Genomic DNA, 11,612 nt, shown 5'->3' on the forward strand with positions numbered 1-11,612 from the left:
GATCTGGGGCTCCACGCAAGATCTCATCCCGTGGGGTCAAAATGATCATCAGAACGGTGAGCAAAGATCCCAGAACCACACGGGGGGACCTGGTGAATGACCTGCAGAGAGCTGGGACCAAAGTAACAAAGGTCACCATCAGTAACACACTACAACGGCAGGGAATCAAATCCCGCAGTGCCAGACGTGTTCCGCTGCTGAAGCCAGTGCATGTCCAGGCCCGTCTGAAGTTTGCCAGAGAGCACATGGATGATACAGCAGAGGATTGGGAGAATGTCATGTGGTCAGATGAAACCAAAGTAGAACTTTTTGGTATAAACTCAACTCGTCGTGTTTGGAGGAAGAAGAATACTGAGTTGCATCCCAAGAACACCATACCTACTGTGAAGCATGGGGGTGGAAACATCATGCTATGGGGCTGTTTTTCTGCCAAGGGGACAGGACGACTGATCCGTGTTAAGGACAGAATGAATGGGGCCAAGTATCGTGAGATTTTGAGCCAAAACCTCCTTCCATCAGTGAGAACTTTGAAGATGAAACGAGGCTGGGTCTTCCAACATGACAATGATCCAAAACACACCGCCCGGGCAACAAAGGAATGGCTCCGTAAGAAGCATTTGAAAGTCCTGGAGTGGCCTAGCCAGTCTCCAGACCTCAACCCCATAGAAAATCTGTGGCGGGAGTTGAAAGTCCGTGTTGCTCGGCGACAGCCCCAAAACATCACTGCTCTTGAGAAGATCTGCATGGAGGAATGGGCCAAAATACCAGCTACTGTGTGTGCAAACCTGGTAAAGACCTATAGTAAACGTTTGACCTCTGTTATTGCCAACAAAGGTTATGTTACAAAGTATTGAGTTGTATTTTTGTTATTGACCAAATACTTATTTTCCACCCTGATTTACGAATAAATTCTTTACAAATCCTACCATGTGAATTCATGGATTTTTTTTCACATTCTGTCTCTCACAGTTGAAGTGTACCTCTGGTGCAAATTACTGACCTCTGTCATCATTTTAAGTGGGGGAACTTGCACAATCGGTGGCTGACTAAATACTTTTTTTGCCCCACTGTGTGTGTGTGTGTGTGTGTATGTATGTATGTATGTGTGTATGTGTGTATATATATATATATATATATATATATATATATATATATATATATATATATATATATATATATATATATATATATATATATATATATATAGACAATAAATAGTTAAAAAAAATCCAAAAACAAAGTAACCTAACCAGAACAAGCAGGAGGAACACTAGGAAAATACACTAGGGAGGTGGACAGACACTCTGACAAAGACTAAGAGGAAGACAGTGCTATATATGTATACAAAAGGCAATCATATGGAGACGGCTGGGGGAAACAAGACACAACTGAAAAGAATAAGATGACAAAATAAGGGGACAAATAACAATTAAATCTAAAAAATTAAGAGAAGAGGACAAAATAAAGAACACTGAAGGAAGAATTAAATTCTAATACAAACTGGAACTATAAACTTGAGACTGAATGCAAAGAAAATGCATAAAGAAAATATGAACAAAAGTATAACTAAGAACTAAGAACTCGGGAATAAATAACACTGAGGGATAAAAGAATCCAACAGAAAACATTTAAGTAAATAAAACTAGAAAGTTCAAAAACTCCAAAACAGTTGATCAACAATGCAGGAGGTGACACTCACGAGCACGACTGAGTATAAAAGAAGACCTTAGAGAGGCAGAGTTTCTCAAATCTGCAAAAAATACCATTGTATTTACAAATTGTATTGTTATGGAAATTGTTGGACAATAATATTCATCAATGCAACATTATGAAGACTGAGTATCTTATCTTCTACAGTAGATAATAACATCAAATAATTACCAAAATCTGGAGAAATCTCTGTGAGCAAGGAACAAGGCAGAAAATCAGTAGTGTTCTCAGGGCGCAATGCATTAAAAACAAGCATGTGGTGGTTTGCGGTGTCCAGGGCTGGGTGCTCAGGTGTGTACTGGCTCACTCCCAGTGGTTGCTGGCCCCCCGAACTCTGTCAGGCCCAATCCGGGGTGTGGAGAGCCCTCGGGTCTTGGTCTGCTCTAGCATAGCCAGCTGCCGACAGAGACTCCAGGCTCATCACTGCAACCCACCGTGGCTACTGCACCGTGGCTGCTGGGTGACCCACATCTGGGGCTCACCTCAGCTCTTTTCCAGGTGGGTGGCCTGATTGCGCGTGCAGTGGTCCTCTTTGGGCTCTCGTGCTCTGGGGGGCCTCCAGATGTCTGGAGCCTGGATCGCCTCCATGCCTACTTCATGTCCTTGGTGTCATGGTCCAGGTGAGTGGCTGTTTCTCTAACAGCGCTAGGTTTCCTCCCCTGGGTGGAGCCTCATATGCCTGCCTATTCTCCACACCTGTTGAAATTCAGCTGGCAGTATTTAAAACTGATGCTCTCAACGAGTCGTCACCAGAACATCTGCTAACCTTAGTTTAAGTTGTGTTCCTTTTGTAGTTTAGTCTCGTCGTGCTAATTCTCTTCTCTTATGTCATAGTACCTCCCGGACCATTACTCATCTGTGCAGTGTGTCACCTACCTGTTCTCCACCAGTCACTCACCATTCTGGTTACCTGCTCCACCTGCCTGCCCTCCTGCCATCCCCTCTGGACTTGGAACTCCTTGGAACCCTGGATCATAGCCATAAGGTCCCTCACCCAGAACCCGCCGGCGGTTTTCCCCCCACATTTCCTCCAACCTGCTCACAAGTAAGACAGAGACTCAATACCACCAGTTCACTTGTCCTCACTCCTGAAACCACCTGACACTTGTCTCCTCTGTTTCAGAACCTCAGAGCCCACCACATCGTATCCAGATCAGCTGCCTGTGCAGTACCATAGTTACTGTCACTGAACTCATTTATAGCTAAGTTTCGTAGTTGCCTGTTTTTGTGTGAGTGTAGATAAATATATTCTTTTGGGAAAGCCACTCAGCCTCTGCCTGTGTCTGCACTTTGAGTCCAGCCTGTCATACCGGCTATCCAGCTCTGACACTGGGGGCTGGACTACTATTAGACACTTGCATAAAGAAATCTTATGAATACAAGTGCGCTCACACGCACAGGTGTATACACAGGTACTCACAGACACACACTATCTCGGTTGGCTGCTGCCTCTAAACACATCATGCATTATTAGTACTGGATGCTGCTCAGTAACATTCTATATTTATTATTTACTGTTACTTACGCATATCTTGGTTGTTGCTGTGGTTTCCCTGCTGTATTGTTTTCTTTTTGCTTGTTTTTTCCCCTCTCTTTTTGTTAATTCCCTTCCCAACTTCTCTTTCCTTCTACTTTCTTTTTCCTATTCTCTGGTCCTTCTGTTCTCATTGAACTTAAAATAAAAAAAAAATAAAACATCCTAATAAAAATCTAATAAACTATGACAATCGGGTGGAGCAGTATAGCAAAAAGTCCATTTGGGAAAATAAATCTGTTGGGCCTTTTTTCGTTGCCTTCAGACAATAATTCTGATAGTAGTCTATAGTAGGACAGGCAAAAAAAAACAAAAAAACAAGCACTATTCTTTTATAGGAATCACTGCACAGACCCAGGAACACTTCCAGAATTCACTGTCTGTGAAATGCACTAATCATGGCATCAACAAATGCTGGTTAAAGCTTTATCATGCAAAGAAGAAGCCATATATGAAAATGATTCAAAAATGCTGCTTTGGAAATCTTCTCTGGGCCAACGCTCATTTAAAATGAACTGAGCTAAAGTAGAACATTGTTCTGTGGTCAGATTAACTAAAATCTGAAAAAAATAAAGATGTCTTAACAGCACTTAATTTAAAAGCTTGTATCTCTGGTGCTATGGGCAAGTGTCAGTGCCTGTGGAATGGGCAGCTTCCAAAGGCACCATCAATGCTGCAACACATGGTCCCATCTAGATGAGAGTCAATAGACAGTGTATGTTATAACTATATACTACATCCATTAACTGTACGGGTGCAAAGCACGCACACATACACAGTGTCGGTGTTATGGATGGACCTTGAGGGGTTCAGGTCCTTACAAAAAGGTTACTTTTCCCACTCAGCTGAATTCTGCTGACACACTTCTACAACTATTAACTTAAGTTAGTTTGGTAATGAATAACATAAACACCCACATCACTGATTAGTCATTGCAGCACAAGCTCAAGTTAATAGATAGTTAGATAGTAATTTAGTGCTTCTAGGACCACTGTGAGGTATACCGACTTTGGATAGGATGAGCCTATGCAAGTCTTCTATAACTGTTGTTAAATTTGTCTGTGTGTATACAAACAAAACACAGTCCCGTGTATGATTGTAATTATAGCTACTGTTCATGAAATAATTTAAAATGGCTTTTTTATTCTTAAATTTGATTTGTACAGTTTAGTTTCTTGTTTGATAGAAAGTATAGAGAAAAAAAGTGTTTGTCTGAATGGGTGTGAATGAGCGAAGTTGTAAAAAGTGCTGTGAGTGTCAGGTAGAGTAGAAAAGCAGTCCATTTACCATAGGATGTGTAAGCGCACAAGCACAATTGCACATAAGTGACAGTATGAATCCACTCTCCATATTTCTGTTTATTTTGCAATTTATTTGCAGAATTTATTTATTTTTTTGTTTCATTAAGCTTAACTGGAAGTGCCACAAGACCTTGACAGATAAGAACAACAGAGATTTGGGGGCTTCTCATCCATATGCAGGACAGATGTTTCTGTAAACTAGCCCATCTACTTATCTTATCTTCAAATATTTGCAATTCATTTCAGTTTTATTTTTACAGCGCTAAATTACACAGTCGCCTCAAGGCAGCATCGTTGTAATGTATTTGTATTTGTGGGTGCTCCATAAATACACTGACTAAGCCTCATCCTCCCTCTCTCTGCTGCTCATAGAGCCTCATAGTAGACCAAATGTATTGAATCTTGTACCTACCATTCATCTGGTTTCTCAGCATCCAGTTTACCTTCTGGAGGCATTTGGCTGTGAGTGAGCTTTGTGCATCTTGGCCTGTGGGATATCCAGGTCCTTCAGTCCATATCACCTTAACTCTCTTTGCAACCATTTGGCCAAACGTATCCAGTCCAAACAACATCCTGATATCCTCACTGAAGATCCTGGTGAAGTGGATCAGTAAGTTGATGTCCACACACTTTCGGCATACAACTTGATGCCATCCATGTACAGGAAGTGGCTAATCGTCACTCCACACTTGAAACCAGGGGCGATTTTAGCCCATTTTTGGGGGTGCTTCAGCACCCCCAAAAATTGAGATGGAACATACTTAATTGAGATGGAACATTTAACAGCAAAAGTTTAGATAACCCCTCCCCCCTCCCAAAATGGTTTGCTCCAGCTCGGCTCTCCCCTGCTCTGCAGCACCGTTGCTGCCAGAGCGATAGTGGCTGTTACGCAGCGGAGCGGAGGGGGAAGTGCCTGGCTTAAAACAGGACATATTAGCTGCATTTAACCTTCAGTTACTCTTTATATAGTTAGGTAGGAGTCAGACCATGTTTCTTTTTAGCTGAAAAACATTACACCCAGGTAACCTGCAGTGTTGAAAATGTCTTTTCCGACGATGTTTGCTACCCTACAATCCGTCCTGCTCTGTAGTAAAATCAGTTATATTTGACCGTCCTGTTGCGCCCATTGAAATTTATATAGCCTATTTAAAATCTAAAACTTAACATTATCTAGCCTGCTGTTGTTACCACTGTCCTGTTTGAAATGTAATGAGAGAAACTGGTTATTTTGTCATATGTGCATGTGCCGATATTGAACCCAAGTTACTAACTAGCTAACTGACTGGATGCAGTACAAAGAGGCAGCCAGGTTCATAATGGATATGAGGAAGTTTTTTCAAAAGAAGGAGCCACATTTAGGTAAAAGTGTAAAATCAAATGATCCATCAATAAAGGATAATATTGGATCAGTGTTTCAATATTTGTATCCTTTATTAGATGTGCATGTGGTTTGGTTATTTGCGTTTTGGTTGAAAGTACACTGAGAGAGGACTTTTTTTTATTAGTGATCTTAATAGTATTTTTTTTTTTAATCTAATTGAATACAATCTATTTGTGTATGATTGTCAGTCCAAAGAGGGAGAGAGGAAAGAGGAGAACATGAGGAGAAAGTACAAGATCAGGAAGAACCAGGTAAGAAAACAGACAGGGAGTACTAACAGGCAAAACAGAAACTGTTAAACTGGCAAATAAAAAAAACAACAACTAATTTTACTCATACAATCTGGAAGTTGTGTTCTCCCTATATTAAAGCTGCTATACAGAATCTGCAAAACAAACTGGGTTGTCAGCCCTGGCACTGCATTACCATATTGAGCTTCATTCAGAGGAAGTCGGGTTGCCAAAAACTTTTTGAAGCTCAAGAGTGAGGCTGGTGCCATTCCAGATATGTTAACATTGTACAATCTTCTGGATAATCAGATCTTCCCCACACTGAAAACTGTTATTCAGGTTGCCCTAACAAACCCAGTTAGCAGCTGTAGCTGTGAAAGGTCTTTTAGTGTCTTGAGTCAGCTCCATACCTGGCTGAGAAGGACCATGGGTCAAAGCAGACTCCAGCACCTGGCTGTGATGTCAGTTGAGAAAGAGATGCTTGAGAGACTTGACCACCAAAATGTGACAGATTTACCAACCTGAAGGTGAGGCGACATAGGTTAAAAGAAAAGAAAAAATCTGCAGAGCCATAGTAGTATCTGCAGTAAAGATATTTTCATACATTGTATACATTGTACCAAAGGCCAAGGTCTCTCAATTTTCTAATTTTTTAATAATATTTTGTACATTTCAAGGACTCTTCTATTTTTGGAGTGTATTTTTTATGTATCTATTTTATATTATACATACACATTAAAAGTGAATCTCTCTGAGTTTACTTTTTACTCACTATGAGCATCATTCATTATTCTCCCGCAGTAATTAAGGTTAGGATATGTTTTTTTTTATTCCAATCCATTCTTCTTTTGCAGCATTTAAATAACCTTTATCAGATTTTATGGTTTTGGTACAGACTTTTCAAAAAAGTGTTTTGCTTTTCTTTCACAAATGTGGGGATTAAATTGTGTTAAAATGTACAAAACAGTGATGTCATGTTTTGTGACGAGGACCCAGGCACAGAGAGACTTGATGAATTTAAGAATCTTATGATTTAATAAAGAAATTTGCAGACTTGCACAGAGAGGGTAAAATTATGATGACTGATAATGGAGATGAAGTCAGCAGACGATGAGGACAGGGAGGAACAGGGGTTTAAATGCACCAAGGAGGCAGTCAGAGAGAACTCGTGACAACTGGAGAAATTTAAGGAGGGACTGACAGAGACAGGGAAGACGTCTCATTATGACGAGTAAAGTTTACCTTGCCTGGATGGGCAGCTCTCTGGGTGCTCAGCACCCCCAAAGCTCTTATCCTAGAATCGCCCCTGCTTGAAACTATATCTGTATCTGTTGTTAGTGATCAGCTGGCTAAGTGGATTGGGGCCTATCCCAACTAGCATCTTGGCCTTGCTCTACACACGATGGTGACTTGTGCTATTGCCTTGGTTTTGGCCTCCAATGTTGTCATTTAGTTCCTGATGATTGTCATCAAAGCTATTGGCTTTGATACAGTGCCAAGCACTCCAGTGTCCATTTGTGGGCCATTTCTTATAGTCAATCCAGGTGGTCCTCAGGTTGGTCTGCCTGGTACAAGAGTCCTGGTGTACAGTGTTGTCAACTAGGAGCTGGTGCTTCGGTCTTCTGGTGTTATTTCCATTGCCCTTCTGTACTGTGCTCATGTATTAACTCATGTGCCTAATCAGCTTGATTGTTTTAGCCTGTTCTCCAAAGGACTTAGCCTGTACTTCTCTGATATATGATATATGTAGCAATACCAAGTGATAGCAACATGAAGGCGACTTGTTGCAGCAGATTTCAGGAACCTGATCCGAGATCTCTGTCCAGAAGAACACAGTCCTAGGAACAGCTTAGATACTCTGGACCCTCAAGCTCCAAGACTCTAGTACCCAATCTTGAAGGACAAGCAAAGACCGCCCACAGGGTGAATGGGGATAACCTCACTTAAATATACACTCACTTAAATCGTTTAATAAGTGCAGGTACAGTAAAGTTAAAGGTAAAGATAAGTAATTTTTTGAAGAGTTTTACTATAAAAAAAGAATGTTGCACATATACATTTTTCAACATTGTATATGTGCAACATCTTTCAACAAGTTGATGCATTCTCATAAATGTAGAGTTAATCCATTAAAAGAATACATTTGAGCAGGCGCTGGTCTGTGGTCTTGTTTTAGTTTTTTAATCATTGAAGTCATTTGCTGTACAATTATTCCACCCTGTAAAAACTGAATGATTTTTTTTGTATTGTTATACAAAAAAAATCATTCAAAGTCTGTTTCAGACAGTAAGCTATATTATTTCATAGATTATTCTAACAACATTTCCAGAAATCACCAAGTCAACAAATCAGATGTCAACATCAGTGAAATTAACCAACTAACAGACAGCTTTCAGCTGCAGCTGATTGCACCAAATGCCACCTGTCAAAAAACATGGCTACACATGTAATTTGTGGCCAAATGAGTTATAAATTGCCCCTCCATAGAGTGATGAAGGAGTAAACTGTCTATAGATGCCAAAACCATCTTTCTATGAGACTATAGACAGGCTTTTTAATGCTGGACAAGCTTGGTTTTTAATACGGGAGTCTGCAGGGATTGATTTGCTTTTGGTGCTCAGGTGACGGTTTAAGGACTGCAGTTCACTGCACTTGGATTTACATTTCAGTCCCAAAGGTTGCAAGTTGTCTTACATTAGCCACCATCTATAGCAGGTTTGAGGGATGTGAAACATGTTTATGAATAATGAAAGCAGCAGAATGTGAAGAAGTCACTTGGATGAGTGACGAAACATTTCTCCCACAAAACGCTACGTCCAGATGAACAGAATCAACTTTTGGAGAAAGCAGCAGAAGTGTATCCATCACTTTGTGTGCAGCATCAAGATTAGCAGTTTTGAATCAAGACATAATGAGCATAAAAGTCAAGTCATCGGGGCTTGTGACTATCTGTTTAATTTATCTGTTTAGCTTTATGTATTTATTATATATACCCTGCTACACAGGAATAAAAATTCCTGCTTAGTGTTGCATAATATTCAACATACGGTAGTTTGAAATATATTCAGTGTAGTGTCCTTTAAATAATGGTCAAATAAGTTGACTCAGGTCAACAAACACACCCTTCAGATTGTAAATATATATTATTCGTCTTCTCCACTGTACATCCAAGTCTTCCCTGACTAATGTCCATTCATCTTCTTTGTTTCTCTGTCCCCATCTCTCTTCAGGAAGCAGAGGGTGTGTTAGGTAGCTAATGGCTGGAAGCTTTTCATTCCTCCCAGCCTCTAATGTGTTACATACACACACACATGCAGATGGACACCTACACACCCGAATCCCACTGTGACATCATGATGAAGTGTCAGGTGCTGCTGGCTAATTTCTGTCTCAATGTGTGCATGGAGGAGAGGTAGCGTGGACTGGTATGAATACTAAACAGCCAGCTAATGATCTCTATTTTCAGTGTGTGTGTGTGTGTGTGTCTGCAGCAGCTAGCTAATGATATCTATTTTCTTAGTGAACAAGCCCACTGTTTATCTCTGCAGAGGCAACTGCTCTTTTCCACTTCTGCTGCCGACTGTTACAGGAATATGTGTATGCAAACCCTGTCACACAGGGTAGGATACATATCACCATAAACATGAGTGATGTTCCTGTAAGTTCATTTAGGAAGCATAATAAAATTGCTGCACTATGAATGAGTGCTGATGAGATTCACTACTTTGAGTAAAAGTTGCAGAATTGTGTGCTTGTTTTTTTTTTTTCTTCCCAAATATTCGAAGAACCACTACTGCAAAAAAGCAAAAAAGAGTCTACATGTTTGCCTAAATAATGGTGAAATATTGTGGGGGAATGTTTTTGAAAAGATGAATAAAAGATGGATGTAGCCACCATCCATCTTTTCTAGCGAGTGGCCAGTAAATATGTTTTTAATGCTGTAAAGTTGGACGGCTTGACATGTAAGTCTGTAGATACTGAGTTCCTTTTGGAGCCAGACCCAAGTGGCACCTAGAAGAATTGTAGTTTTTACCCCTTGGTGAAAATACTGACAATATCACATTGTATTGGCTTTTGCTGCTGGCTGTCTGCTCGACCCCACCTCTCCTCTCTCCCGTTACTGGTTTTTCTTCACCATTTCTGTGACTTTAGGGCAATTTGAAGCATTTTTAATCTGACAAATAATATCAGATAATTCACTATAATTCACTTTTGATGACTGAAATTATTAGTCTGTTAGTGTCTGTGTCTATGTGCTGCACAGGTTTACGAAATTTATGAAAAAAATTTCCCATCCAAGCTTTCTAGCTTAAACTAATAATTTAGCACTCCCAGTTTACTCAGTTATTCAAATATGGTCATTTCAGGCACCAAAAGGCCGTGTTGGCAGCCAAAACACTAACATTAAAGCTTCAGAATGCACAATCCAAACCTAATGGCTAATGCCAAAATGGCTGCGTCCAACTGTTGCATCACCTCTGGGTCATTCTAAGTAGCTGCAGTGAACACTGTGTTACAACTATTTCATAACCTAATCCAAAACCAAAAGTTCTTGCTCAATGGCAAATATATACATCACAGTTTTCCCTCCAGTTGTGTATTACACAGAAATACACCACTTCTACTCCTGGTGTCATGAGTGCTGACCTCGCTACCGATGTCATTTCCGTTGCCTGGTGGCAAGTGATCCCTGAGGAGAGAGGGATACAGGCAAACCTCTGTTGATGAGTGTGTATCTGCCTCACACATGTACACTGTGTTCTGGAGGTCTACATGTGCATGTGTGTGTATTGTCATAGCTCAGTGGGTGGCCTGTTTACACAAAGAACCTTCTTCTGAACCACAGATTTTAATCTTTCCTAATGAAATTATCAGAATTCTATTCCAGACCATGCAGTCTCTCTCCCTCTGTCGCTCTCACTCTCTCTCACACACAAAGACACACACACAATGGTATGCTCCATCCCTACTCATTACTCTTAAATCTATGTAGTGTGAAGCTCATAAACAAATGCATGTTCAGAGGTTCTGGCAGATAAATACTCACAATTTCACAATACACACACATTCACACAGACTTCTCAGGATGCCATTCATCACTGTGGCAACAGCAGCAGGCTGGAATGTTGACCTCTGACCCCTCAGAGGTCAGTTCCCAGGGGTCAGCATAGCTGTTTGAAAAAAAGAAGACATGCGGGCATCTGGTTTGAAACAACGATGGTCTGTCTACACTGGTTGGTGTGTGTGTGTGTGTGTGTGTGTGTCATATATGCATTTTTTGTTTGCTCTTTGTGCTGAAAGTTACACAGACAGAAAACAGAAAATAATCATGCAGTGTTTCATATTCAAATAAATTTAATTACCGTTTCCAACAAAATCCTATTAAGGGGAGCACCACTAAAACAGCAACACACTGAAGTGGGCAAAGAAAAACCCTCTTTAAAGCTTTTAAAATA

The 11,612-nt window shown here is 40.5% G+C and overlaps 1 long non-coding RNA gene across 1 annotated transcript; it reads left to right on the forward strand.

Moving 5' to 3' along the window:
* The first annotated feature begins 5,404 nt into the window (after window positions 1–5,404).
* LOC146520691 (uncharacterized) lies at window positions 5,405–6,226 on the forward strand. Its single transcript, XR_014873658.1, has 2 exons — window positions 5,405–5,904; window positions 6,115–6,226. It is a non-coding gene; the product is annotated as an uncharacterized LOC146520691 (long non-coding RNA).
* Window positions 6,227–11,612: the final 5,386 nt, after the last annotated feature.

This window comes from Neolamprologus multifasciatus, chromosome 4 (genome assembly GCF_963576455.1).
Source record: "Neolamprologus multifasciatus chromosome 4, fNeoMul1.2, whole genome shotgun sequence".
Lineage (NCBI taxonomy): Eukaryota > Metazoa > Chordata > Actinopteri > Cichliformes > Cichlidae > Neolamprologus > Neolamprologus multifasciatus.